Source organism: Symphalangus syndactylus, chromosome 17 (genome assembly GCF_028878055.3).
Source record: "Symphalangus syndactylus isolate Jambi chromosome 17, NHGRI_mSymSyn1-v2.1_pri, whole genome shotgun sequence".
In the NCBI taxonomy this organism is placed as follows: Eukaryota; Metazoa; Chordata; class Mammalia; order Primates; family Hylobatidae; genus Symphalangus; species Symphalangus syndactylus.
In genome coordinates, this window is record NC_072439.2 from 35,792,588 (window position 1) to 35,806,721 (window position 14,134).

The window sequence follows — 14,134 nt, forward strand, 5'->3', positions numbered from 1 at the left end:
TTAAGCTTTTTAACTATATGCCAGTGACTTAAACACAATGCCACTTTTATTTTTTTTTTAGAGATAGGGTCTTGTTCTGTCACCCAGGCTGGAGTACAGTGGTGCAATCATAGCTCACTGAAGCCTGCAACTCCTGGGCTCAGGCAGTCCTCCCGCTTCAGCCTCCTGAGTAGCTGGGACTACAGGTGCACACCACCATGCTTGGCTAATTTTATGTTTTTATTTTTAGAGACAGGGTCTTGCTGTGCTGTCCAGGCTAGTCTCGAACTCCTAGCCTAAAGCAGTCCTCTCACCCGAGGCTCCCAAGTACTTGGGATTACAGTCATTAGCAACTGCACCTGGCACAAAGTCTCTTTTAAAGTGGACTTTGTAATATTTTAAGAAAAGCCCCATGCTCTAGAGTTCAGTCATACTGAGATTTTGATCCTAATAGAGTCTTTATAACCAAGTGATAAACCTTTCTGAAAGAGTTACAGTGCTAGTCGACATTTGGTTAAATGTCAGGCCTTTGGTTATGTCTAAAAACTTAACACATAAAGTATAGTGTTTGCCAATATTATTTATACAGCAAAATATCTTTATTTTTGTCCTCTTTCCATTAATTTTTGTGAAAAGGTTATGTATTTAGTTTGGGGAAAAATGTTATTCTGATTTTCTGCTTATAATTTTCTGTGCTGTTTTGCTATTACTAATCACTTTGCTTCAGTACCTATTGTACTAGTGTACTTAGTACAATAATACATGTTTTTTAAAATCACAATAGAACTCATCATCCCTAAATTTGAGGGTTTTTTTCTTTGTTTGCTAATCATAAGATAACAACACATGTTTTAAACAGAAATTGGGTATCTTAACTGTCAAGCCTAGTTTTCTTTTGTCTGTTGGGGGTTGAATCTATTTAACCACAGAGAGCTTGTCCTTTAAATCATAGCAGGTGGATGTTACTTTTGAGGTAGAATGTGTAGAATGGTTTTCTGTTTCAAAATCTCATCTCGAAGAATTGACATACAAATTGTGAAGAAGAAATAGTTTTAATAGTTTATTGTAGGGAGATGTTGCTTTTTAAGTTTTATCTCACAAAATTATCATGTTAAGGATAGGATTTCAAGAAGGAAAGCATCATGGAGAAAAGATAGAAGCTTTGAGGTTTATCTCTTTGTAACAGTGCCTTTGTGTTTTTACTTCAAAATTTCTTTGTGCAGTGAAATACGCTACCTTTGTATTTGTGCTTTGGTAAGAATGTGGACTGTTTGCAATTGTCATGTGAAAGTACAAAGAGAATGAGAATGAATTTTGTGAAATTAGCTCATTCCCAGTCTGGCACACCATGTGCCCTGTGTGACTGCTGATTCTGCTGGCAGATTGAAGTGCCAAACCAACTTCTCTAACTGCTAAAATTGCCAGCCATCATTCCAAGCTTTTAAATCTTGTTGTTCACATCAGTGATGTCAGATTTTGAGCAAACATAGCTCTGTCTTTAAATCCCAGTGGAATTTGCAATTCCCTGAATTGAAAGAGTTCTTCCTTTTTGCCTCTGAAAAACTTGAGTGGCTGTGTGGGGAAAGTCAGCAGAATAAATCTGCAGCCTTGTCGTGTCCTTTGAGTCATTGTAGAAAGCTGAGTGCTCTGTTCGACATTCAGCAGATTGGCTGTCAGAGTTGCACTGCTGCTTATCAAAGACATGGTCTCTCAAAGAGCCATTTATGTTATTCCAGAGAGAATCATCCTGTGGCAAAAGGAACACCTCCTTTCTCCTCCCAAGGGTCAGATCTTCTTTTGATACTGGGCAATTATCCCTTGCTTTTCCTGAAAAGTAGCTCAATCCACTATAAAGATTGGCACCAGCACAGGTTGCTGATTTGGTTACAATGACAAGCTCTGATTCCTTAGCCACAGGGAGAGGCATCAGGGTGATACTCCTAAGTATGCCAGAGGCTTAATGGTGGTGATGTTTCTGCTGAGAAACTCAGTGTCCCTTATAAGTATCTTGGCTTCTGTTCTCTTTCTGTGAGGGAAATAAATGTGTTTTAGTTGTTTGCACAGTAGTCACTGTAAAATGCCACTATGAGGTTGTCTTTCCTTCCTTCACTTCCTCAAGCTTCTTTCCTGTCTTTAGTTATTGTCCTTTAGTTACATTTGAGATCAAGCCCTACAGCCTAATTTTTTACATTTTTATGTCCTTTTTATACAGCTTATCTTGGCTCTTATTAGCCGTGGTACCTGGTGGGGATTATTCACCGGTGTTTCCTCTATTTAAAAAAATTATAATAGACTTTACTTTTTAGAGCAGTGGTAAGCGTATAGAAAAATTGAGTGCAGAGTACAGAGAGTTCCCATACACCTCCTCACTCCACCCCTACTCACAGTTTCCTTTATTGTCAACACTTGCATCAGTGTGCTATATTCGTTACAATTGTTGAACCAAACATTAATATATTATTATTAACTAAAGGCCATAATTTTCATTAGTGTTCACTGCCTATACATTCTGTGGGGTTTCACAAATGTATAATAATATGTATCTACTGTAACAATACCATATGGAATAGTCTCACTGCCATAAAAATCTCCACCTATTCTTCCCACCCTCCTGAACCCCTGGTAACCACTGATCTTTGTACTGTGTCTGTAGTTTCACTTTTTCTAGAATGTCATGTAGTAGGAATCATATAGCCCTCTAATTTTTTAAAGTTGTGAGTAGATAAGCATGTGATTGGAAATTGTTGGAAAAAACGGGGAGAGGAAATTAGACGTGGGAGGCTCCACAGCTCCAAGTTCTATCTAAAACTCTAAGCATTTATCCAGGGAGATTTAGGTGGCCCAGCCTTTCTTCTCTGCTGGGAGTCTCTCTGATGTTATAGGAATTAGCTTGCCTAGTGACAGTTTTATTGGTTCTAGGTGTTAGGAGCAAGGACAAGATGAACACTGAATGGGCTGCATCTGGGGAATCAAGGTATTAGGGTTGAGCAAATGCAAGAGGAAGTAGAGCATTTGATCTCTTTTCCTTTGATTAGGTTGAGGACAATAAAGTCTCATTCTTTCCCTTCTTCCCATGGGCAGCCTTATATATGATTGAAGAACATTAGTGCAAAGATTCCTCATCCAGAAATAAACTCTTGTACTTCTATACTAATTAAAGATTCATGTAAATTACTAAGTTCTTGGAAAACTATGGAGAACTCTTTGGGGGCTGTCATTCACACTTTAGTATGAATTGGTTTAATGACTGTGATATTGGCTACATAAAGAAATGGACGTTTTTATTTGGGGCTAGGGGATCACAGATGTGGCCTGGCTTAGGTAGAATGGTCCCTGAGCAAAGGAGATATTGAGGTTTATGAGGATGTGCAAGATAAGCAGATTTACTTTTGCATTTTATTTTGGGCTATCTCAGCTTCTTTTACTAGAAGCTCATGCCTATAATCCCAGCACCTTGGGAGGCCAAGGCAGGAGGATTGCTTGAAGCCAGGGGTTTGAGATCAGCCTGGGCAACAAAGCGAGACCCTGACTCTACCAAAAAATAAAAATAAAAATAAAAAAAGAAACTACTTGAGAAGCGTAAATGTTAAGAATAGCCCGAATGAACACTGGAACCAACTTAATTTAGAAAGAAAGAACCATTTCTTTCTTTCCCTACTCTGGAAAATTTAGATTGATAAAATATGGGGGAAGGAGAAATACTGATTTCTGTAGTTCTAGGACTCATGGTTCCTGTCTGCTTAGAATTCTAGCTCGTTGGTACAGAGTAGGATCTTTTTTCATAGAGATATTGTCTCTTTACCCTCTCGATTTGACGAAATATGAGAATCTCCCAGTCTTGGCTCAGTACTACTTTCCTAACTTGTCAGACTGAACTGACTCTGTGGTAAAGTGAACACTAACCTAGGGAAAGCTCTTAGCATGGTGGTCAGGGTTCACATCAATTAGTGCATATTAACAGGTCATGTATGCATACATGCATATACAATTTAGAGGAAATGTGTTTATATGGGGTACAGGAAAATGAGCTTTCCATCCAGAAAGCATACAGGGAAGGGAGAGAATAAAATACAATGAAAATTGTTTGATTTTATTGATAACACAGCAGCAACAGCAACAATAATTATAGCTCACTGAGCTTTTATCATGTACTCTGCCAAAGTACTTTACAGGGATATTTTATTTAATCCTAGCAACCTCTGAGGGAGAATTACCAGTGAGAAAACTAAGGCTCAGAGAACTAACTTATATAGGGTTACTCAGTATTTTGTGATGGAGTTGTAACACAAACCCAGATGGTTAGTCTCCATACCAGCTCTCTTAACCACTCTGCTAAATTGCTTCCTTATTATTTTCCATACGCACATCAGTATCCACATCTAGCCTAGAAAAAAATGAGTAAGTAGTGTTTTTTTTGGTAAATGGTCCAAATCAGTCAGCTAAGTCTTTTGTATAGTTTATTACCGATCTATATATCTAGCTGCCATACCAGAGAGAGCTAAATCTGTAGCTTAGCTCTGCCTGAGCAAAAAGCAAAACAAACAAACAAAAAAGGTGTAAATTCTTATGAAAATGAAGAAATCTTTCTGCAACTGCCTCAGCCTTAGTCTACAATGTTTTTTATCTGCCTGGTAATAATGCTGAAATGTGTCTACTCTCTGAGGTAAACCACCATCATTTTGCAGAAAGGACATGATTCTAAAGAGGAAAGAAAATTAATTTTTGGCCAACCAGAGACGTAGACAGAACTAGAAAACTGGGACCTAAAATCATAGCTTCAGCATCCTCTACTAATAGGCCCAGAGAAGCATTGTGAGTGTCATCTTTGTGCATTCTAGGCTAGGTTACTTCCTGATCCATATGTTCTTCTTTCTCGCCTAAGTTTTATGCCCATAAGCTCCCACATACAAAGGATGGGTATCTTGCTTTGACTCTAGTGCCATGTGGTAATTGGGGATTTTGTTCTGGTGGCTGCCATACTTATTGGTAAGAGGAAATATGACTAAGGTGGAATTAGGGTATGATTAGAACAACACTATAATGAGATGTATAATCTGCTCAGTGATTGCTAACTTGCTTATTCTCTGACATTTTTGGCATATGGCTACATAGAGGATCTTGCCTGTTGAATAATACAGTTCTCCACTCAGGTCTCACATCCTGTCTTTCTTTGACTTCATAGCACCTCTACACATCTGCTTTTTCCTTTTCTCTTAGAAACTGTGTTGTGTTAATGCAATGGAGATTTCATTTATCATCGCAAGTGAAAATATATGGCTATGTAGATTCATGGAAATATTTACATGAAATAATTTAAGTGATAAAAATATGTAGAAGTGGCCGGGCGCAGTGGCTCACACCTGAAATCCCAGCACTTTGGGAGGCCAAGGCAGGCGGATCACCTGAGGTCAGGAGTTCGAGACCATCCTGGCCAACATGGTGAAACCCTGTCTCTACTAAAACTACAAAAATTAGCTGGGGGTGGTGGCAGGTGCCTATAATTCCAGCTACTAAGGAGGAGGCTGAGGCAGGAGAATCGCTTGCACCTGGGAGGCAAAGGTTGCAGTGAGCTTAGATCATGCCATTGCACTCCAGCCTGGGTGACAGAGTAAGAATTCGTGTCAAAAAGAAAAAAAAATACATATATATATGTAGAAGTATACATAGAGGATCAAAAGAGACCAGAGAATCTAATAGTTGATATTTACAATAAAGGGATTCTTTGTATATGTTGTCTGAATGTCTTTATCTTTCACTGGAAAGTTGCTTAAAACATACATTTTCCCATTTTCCTTTTTTTTTTTTTTTTTTGATTGCTCTATCACTCAGGCTGGAGTGCAGTGGTGCGATCTCAGCTCACTCACTGCAACCTCTGCCTCCCACGTTCAGGCGATTGTCGTGCCTCAGCCTCCCAAATAGCTGAGACTACAGACGTGAACCAGCTAGTTTTAGTATTTTTTTGATAGAGATGGGGTTTCACCATATTGGCCAAGCTGGTCTCGAACACCTGACCTCAAGGGATCCAAGTGATCTGCCCACCTCAGCCTCTCAAAGTGCTGGGATTACAGGTGTGTGTCACGTTTTCCTTCTTTTTTTTTTTTTTTTTTGATGTGGAGTTTCGCTGTGTCGCCCAGGCTGGACTGTAGTGGCGCAAACTCGGCTAACTGCAACTTCCACTTCCCAGGTTCAAGTGATTCTCCTGCCTCAGCCTCCCAAGTAGCTGGGACTACAGATGTGCACCACCAAGCCCAGCTAATTTTTGTATTTTCAGTAGAGACAGGGTTTCACCATGTTGACCAGGCTGGTCTCAAACTCTTGACCTCAAGTGATCCGCCCTCCTCAGCCTCCCAAAGTGTTGGGATTAGAGGCGTGAGCCACCGCGCCCAGCACATTTTCCTTCTTGATTCTGATGATTCATTGTATATCTGTGAACCATGTGAAATTAACTGTGCATTCAACTGTAGGAAATACCTGACTAGAGTCTTGTCTTCTCCACCTCTTACCATGAAGTCAAGTTCTTGGCTTCAGAACTGAGACTGCCTCACTGGGTAAGGTAGTAACTGACCAAAATGATCACTCGAGGTATCCAAAGATCTCATTTGTTTATTTTGCTGGGTGCCTCTGATAGACCAGTTAGTTGTGTGTGAGCGTGCACATGTGTGCGTGTGTGTGTGTATTTGTGTGTGTGTGTGTGTGTGTGTGAGTGATGACAGGAGTTCCTATAAAAAAGTAAATGCAAAGAAAAAGTGGTTCAGGGCAGCAGCCTATAGAACTGAGCTAAAAGCTTGGCTCCTGAGAAGTTATCAGAGAGACAGTGACAGTTCAATAGGATGGATGAAGACTACATTTTAATGCTAAGCTTTGATTACCTCCATTTTATGTCTCTGTTCTCAAGCTCACTGACAATAACAAATCTTACATTGGCATAGTTATTTGAATCCAGTGAAAAGAGGTGTTCAGATAATTTTAAAGATCTCAATTGTAGTATATACCTGGAGTTTGTATAATACTAGAATGGGTAAATAGTATTATAGACATCTGTCACTTTAGTGAACATCTTTTTTTTTTTTACATGGTGGCAATCTATGCACATTAATTTTTTAAATTATATTATGTTCATAACTTCAGACATTTGTCATTTTACTTCAGTTTCAGGTATTTTTTAGGACTAACGGGGAGACTGTAGTCTCCTTAGGTTGTACGTATTGTGAGGGAACAATAAAAGTAGTTACTCTAAAAATTTCAGGGGTCTAGATGTCTGTGTATATTTTATAAAATATCATATTATATTCAACACTTTAGCTTTCCCTCTTCAGTCTTTCCTGTTCTTTCCTTCTAGGCTTTACCTAGATAATTGCAGTAGTGGAAAGGGGAGACTTTATTTCAGCCTTCTTTCACTTTCTGTGCATTTGAAACTATAACTAGACAGGGCCTTATGGAGGCTTGTACTTTCAGTTATGCATATTTGACTGCCCAGATGAGGAGATTGTATACATACATAGCTGCTCTTGGCAGAGTCATGGTTAAAGGTTTAAACATACTGTACCTTGTTGGCTGTTCCCATAGTCCTAAGGGAGGCATTTTGCTTCTCCATAGACAGTAATCAGCTTGTCAGAGTGGAGTGGCTTTTTGTTTTTCCTTTATCTAGTAGAATGGAGTGGGCTAAGCCTTTCTGGGAAGCAATTTCTTCCTCCACCGCATGAACAGAAGGTTGTGGATACTGTCTCTGAAACAAAGGGGAGGTAGTGATAGAAAAATCAGTGGCTAGGGCATAATTGGATTGAAGCTCTGTCAAGGAGACACCAGTTCCTGCTTGGAAGCTGGACTTTCTGCTATGCTTTGGTTTTCCATCTTAACATTAGAATAATGAGCAATGGATACTCCAAGCTTAAAATTTTAGACTCTTTTCTGAGCACTGTATCAGAATGAATATGCAAGAAGCTATTCACATTTACTTAGTGGTTTTCAGTCTTTTTTCATTTATGCTCTTCCTTTGCTTTTTTTTAAATTAAGAAACTATTTTTTTTAGAGCAATTTTAGATTCACAGCAAAATTGAGTGAAAAGTGCAGAGGATTCTCATATACCTCCTGTCCTCACACACACTAGCCTCCCCCACTGTCAACATACTGAACCACAATGCTACATTTGTTACATTCAATGAACCTGCATTGACATATTATCACCCAAGTCCATACTTTATATTAAGATTCACTCTTGGTATTACAAATTCTGTAGGTTTTAACAAATATATAATGAGGCTGGGCACAGTGGCTCATGCCTGTAATCTCAACACTTTGGGAAGCCGAGGCAGGAGGATTGCTGGAGCCCAGGAGTTCAAGACCAGCCTAGGCAACATAGTGAGACCCCATCCCTACAAAAAAAAAAATTAAATATTAGCCAGGTGTGGTAATGTGCACCTGTAGTCCCAGCTATTCAGGAGGCTGAGGTGGGAGGACTGCTTGAGCCCAGGAGGTCAAGGCTGCAGTGAGCCATGATTGTGCCACTGTACACCAGCCTGGCAATGGAGTGAACTCCTGTCAAATCAATCAATCAATATATAAAATGACATGTATCCACCATTGTAGTATCATACAGAATAGTTTCACTGCCCTGAATATCCTCTGTGCTCTCCCTGTTTATCCCTCACTTCCCACTGACCCCTGGCAAGCACTGATCTTTTTACTGTCTCCATAGTTTTGCTGTCTACAGAATGTCGTTTAGTTGGAATCATACAATGTAAGGCCATTTCATACTAGCTTCTTTCATTTAGTAATATGCATTTAAGTTTCCTCCTTATCTTTTCATGGCTTGATACCTTATTTCTTTTTAGTGCTGAGTAATATTCCATTGTCTGAATGTACCACAATTTATCCATTCACCTGCTGGAGGACATCTTCATTGCTTCTGAGATTTGGCAATTATGAGTAAAGAAAGCTGCTATATAAATATCCATGTGCAGGCTTTTGTGTGGACATAAGTTTTCTGTTCATTTGGGTAAATATCAATGAGTGTGATTGCTGGATCGTATGGTAATACTATGTTTATGGTAAGACTATGTTTAGTTTTGTAAGAAACTGTCAAACTGTCTTCCAAAGTGGCCATATTATTTAGCGTTCCCACCAAAATGAATGAGAGTTCTTGTTGCTCCACATCCTTACCAACATTTAGTGTTGTCAGCGTTTTGGATTTTGGCCACTCTAATAGGTGTGTAATGGATTTTGTTGTTTTAATTTGCATTTCCCTGCCGGGCGTGGTGGCTCACACCTGTAATCCCTGCACTTTGGAAGGCCAAGGCGGGTGGATCACCTGAGGTCAGGAGTTCGAGACGAGCCTGGCCAACATGATGAAACCCCCGTCTCTACTAAAAATACAAAAATTAGCTGGGCGTGGTGGCGAGTGCCTGTAGTCCCAGCTACTCAGGAGGCTGAAGCCAGGAGAATCGCTTGAACTTGGGAGGCGGAGGTTGCAGTGAGCCAAGATCGCGCCACTGTACTCCAGCCTGGGTGACAGAGTGAGAGTCTGTCTCAAAAAATAATAATAATAACAATTATTTGTATTTGTATTTCCCCGATGGCATGATGTTGAGCATGCTTATTTGCCATCTGTATTTTTCTTTGGTGAAGTGTCTGACTAAAGTCTGTTGCCCATTTTTAATCAGGTTGTTCATTTTTACTGTTCAGTTTTAAGAGTTCTTTGTGTATTTTGCATGACAGTCCTTTATCAGGTGTATCTTTTACATTCTGTCCCATTCTGTAGCTTGTCTTTACATTTTCTTGACATTGTCTTTCACAAAGCAGATATTTCTAGTTTTAGCAAAGTCCAGCTTATCAATTACTTAGTTCATGGATCATGCCTTTGGTGTTGTATTTAAAAAGTCATCGCCATACCAAAGTCATCCAGGTCAGGGGTCCCCCACCTTTTTGATACCAGGGACTGGTTTCCTGGAAGAGTTTTTTTCATGGACTGGGGGTGGGGGGGATTCAAGCACATTACATTTATTGTGTACTTTATATATAGTATTATTAAATTGTAATATAGTAGTGAAATAATTACACAACTCACCATAATGTAGAATCAGTGGGAGCCCTGAGCTTGTTTTCCTGCAACTAGATGGTCCCATCTGGGGGTGATGGGAGACAGTGGCAGATCATCAGGCATTAGATTCTCATAAGGGGCGTACAGCCTAGATCCTTCATATACACAGTTCACAGTAGGCTTGGGACTCCTTTGAGAATCTAATGCTGTGACTGATCTGACAGGAGGCAGAGATCTGGCTGTAATGCAAGCATTGGGGAGTGGCTGTAAATACAGATGAAGCTTCACTCACTTGCCCACTGCTCACCCCCTGCTGTGTGGCCCGTGGTGTAGGTGTTCCCCTATATTATCTTCTAGAAGTTTTATAGTTTTGTATTTTACATTTAGGTCTGTGATCCATTTTAAGTTTTGTGAAGGCTATAAAGCATGTGTCTAGATTCATTTTTTGCATGTGGATATCCAGTTGTTCCAGCACCATTTGTTGAAAAGATTATCTTTGCTTCATTGTATTGCCTTTGCTTCTTTGTCAAAGATCAATGACTATATTTATGTGAGTCTATTTCTGGACCCTCCGTTTATTCACATAAATATAGTAATTGATGGCTGGGCGCAGTGGCTCACGCCTGTAATCCCAGCACTTTGGGAGGCCGAGGCGAGCGGATCACGAGGTCAGGAGATCGAGACCATCCTGGCCAACATGGTGAAATCCCGTCTCTACTAATCCCGGCTAATACAAAAAATTAGCCGGGCATGGTGGTGGGGACCTGTAGTCCCAGCTACTCCGGAGGCTGAGTCAGGAGAATGGCGTGAACCTGGGAGGTGGAGCTTGCAGTGAGCCAAGATCTCGCCACTGCACTCCAGCCTGAGCGACAGAATGAGACTCTGTCTCAAAAAAAATAAATAAATAAAATATATATAGTAATTTATGTGTCTGTTCTTTTTCTAGTACCACACTGTGTTTATTACTGTAGCTTTATAGTAGGTTTTTTTCTTTTTGGGGCAGGTGTTGGTAGAAACAGGGTCACGTTATGTTCCCCAGGCTGGTCTCAAACTCCTAGTCTCAAGCAATCCTCCCACTTTGGCCTCCCGTAGTGCTGGGATTACAGGCATCAGGCACTATGCCAGGCCTATAGTAGGTTTTTTTTTTTTTTTTAGACAGAGTCTTGTTATGTCGCCAGGCTGGAGTGTAGTGGCGCAATCTCGGCTCACTGCAACCTACACCTCCCAGGTTCAAGAGATTCCCCTGCCTCAGCCTTCTGAGTAGCTGGGATTACAGGTGCGTGCTACCACGCTCAGCTAATTTTTTTTTTTTTTGTATTTAGTAGAGATAGGGTTTCACCATGTTGGCCACTCTTTCTTTGTTCATTCGTTCATTTGACAGGGTGTCACTTTGTTGCCCAGGCTAGAGTGCAGTGATGTGATCTTAGCTCACTGTAGCCTCCAACTCCTCAGTTCAAATGATCTTCCTGCCTCAGCCTCCTGAGCACCACCACACCTGGCTAATTTTTTTATTTTTTATAGAGACGTGGTCTTGCAATGTTGCCCAGGCTGGTCTCCAACTCCTGGCTTCAAGCAATCCTCCTGCTTTAGCCTTCCAAAGTGCCGGGATTATAGGCATGAGGCACCACCCCTGACCTATACTAATTTTTATTATTTCTTTTCTTCTGCTTGCTTTGGATTTAATTTGCTCTTTTTTTCCCCCTAATTTTCTAAGGTGGAAGCTTAGATTATTGATTTTAGATCTTTTTCTTTTCTAGTATGTTTATTCACTGCTATCAATATCCACTAATCACTGTTTCTGCTGCATCCCACAAATTTTTATAAGTTGCATTTTCATGTAGTTCAAAATACTTTTTAATTTCTCTGGAGATTTCTTTTTTGCTTCATGTATTATTTAGAAGTATGTTATTTAATCTAAGTCCTTTCATATTTTCCAGCTATCTTTCTGTCACTGATTTCTACTTTAATTCCATTGCAGTTTGAGGGCGGACATTGTGTGATTTCTTTTAAACTTGTTAAGGTGTGTTATATGGCCCAGAATGTGGTCAGTCTTGGTAAATGTTCCATGTGAGTTAAGAAGAATGTATAATCTGTTGTTGTTGTTGTTGGATGAATTAATCTATAGATGTTAATTATGTCCAGTTGATTGATGGTGCTGTTGAGTTCAACTATGTACTTACTGATTTTCTGCCTGCTGGATATGTCCATTTCTGCTAGAGGGGTGTTAAAGTCTCCAACTGTTAATATAAGAGCAGATTCATCTATCTGTCTCTTTGCAGTTCTGTCAGTTTTTCCTTCACATATTTTGATGCTCTGTTGTTAGCTACATACACATTAACTATTTTTATTTATTTTTTTATTTTTTTATTTTTTTTGAGATGGAGTCTTGGTCTGTCGCCCAGGCTGGAGTGCAGTGGCGCAATCTTGGCTCACTGCAAGCTCCACCTCCCAGGTTCAAATGGTTCTCCTGCCTCAGCCTCCTGTGTAGCTGGGATTACAGGTGCATGCCACCATGCCCGGCTAATTTTTGTATTTTTAGAGAGACAGGGTTTCACCATGTTGACCAGGCTGGTCTCGAACTCCTGACCTCAAGTGATCCACCCACCTTGGCCTCCCAAAGTGCTGGGGTTACAGGTGTGAGCCACCATGCCTGGCCTACGTTAAGAATTTGTATGTCATCTTGGAGTATTGACCATTTTATCATTATGCAATGCTCATCTTTATTCCTGATATCTTTCTTTCTGAAATTAATATAGCTATTCTCACCTTTTTTTGGATTAGGGTATATCTTTATCTTTTTAATTTTTTTTTTTTTTTTTTTTTTTTTTTTGAGATGGAGTCTCGCTCTGTCACCCAGGCTGGAGTTCAGTGGCGTGATCTCCGCTCACTGCAAGCTCCACCTCGCAGGTTCACACCATTCTCCTGCCTCAGCCTCCTGAGTAGCCTGGGACTACAGGCACCTGCCACCACACCCAGCTAATTTTTTGTATTTTTTAGTAGAGATGGGGTTTCACCGTGTTAGCCAGGATGGTCTCGATCTCCTGGCCTTGTGATCTACCCGCCTCAGCCTCCCAAAGTGCTGGGATTACAGGCGTGAACCACTGCGCCCGGCCTATCTTTTTACTTTTAATCTATATGTTTCTTTGTACTAAAGGGGTTTCTCATATACAACATACAGTTAGGTCTTGTTTTTTCTGCAAGCTCCGCCTCCCGGGTTCACGCCATTCTCCTGCCTCAGCCTCTCCGAGTAGCTGGGACTACAGGCGCCCGCCACCACGCCCGGCTAATTTTTTTTGTATTTTTAGTAGAGATGGGGTTTCACCGTGGTCTCGATCTCCTGACCTCGTGATCCGCCCGCCTCGGCCTCCCAAAGTGCTGGGATTACAAGCGTGAGCCACCACGCCCGGCCAGGTCTTGTTTTTTGATTGACTCTGACATTGTCTCTTTTTTTTTTTTTTTTTGGCAGTAATTTTGTTTTATTAGTTAAAAGGTTTGTGAGGCTGGGTGTGGTAGCTCATGCCTGTAATTCCAGCACTTTGGGAGGCCGAGGCAGGTGGATCACCTGAGGTCAGGAGTTTGAGACCAGCCTGGCCAACATGGTAAAACCTCGTCTCTACTAAAAATACAAAAATTAGCCAGGTGTGGCAGTGTGCGCCTGTAGTCTCAACTATTCAAGAGGCTGAGGCAGGAGGATCCCTTAAACCTAGGAGGTGGAGGTTGCATTGAGCTGAGATCGTGCCACTCCAGCCTGGCTGACAGAGTGAGACTCTGTCTCAAAAAAAAAGATAAAGGGTTTGTGAGAGTAGAAGGAAATATTTAAGGTTTCCTCCTACTGTCCAAGGCTAGTTAAGTGTAAACAGAAAAAAACCCATTGGGCTGTGCTGAGACATTGCACACAATTTGTCATGTGCATCTCAGTGCTGACCAAACCACACATGCTGGCAGGCTTCACAAGCAAGAGAAGTGCCTCTTCAGGACAGGACCTTTCTATTGAAGATCCTGCAGAGGGAGAAAGTTCAGAGTTCATGCCAAACCTGCAGACTGCTTTGTCATAATTCCCCAGGATCCAGGCACAGATAGTTCCCTAAAGACACTACCATCTCTTCCTCAAACACAATT

The 14,134-nt window shown here is 40.8% G+C and overlaps 1 protein-coding gene and 1 long non-coding RNA gene across 8 annotated transcripts in view; one reads left to right on the plus strand and one right to left on the minus strand.

Moving 5' to 3' along the window:
- LOC129466127 (cyclic AMP-dependent transcription factor ATF-7) overlaps positions 1–14,134 on the plus strand; it is a 125,093-nt gene that overhangs the window by 32,832 nt on the left and 78,127 nt on the right. The gene's annotated exons all lie outside the window — the stretch shown is intronic.
- The window catches only part of LOC129466132 (uncharacterized), a 64,413-nt gene continuing 52,250 nt past the window's right edge, over positions 1,972–14,134 (minus strand). Inside the window, exons 3-4 of the long non-coding RNA XR_008652080.2 lie at positions 7,526–7,705; positions 1,972–2,005 (exon numbers count right to left, since the gene is read on the minus strand). This is a non-coding gene — a long non-coding RNA (uncharacterized lncRNA). The remainder of the gene's footprint in view (positions 2,006–7,525; positions 7,706–14,134) is intronic.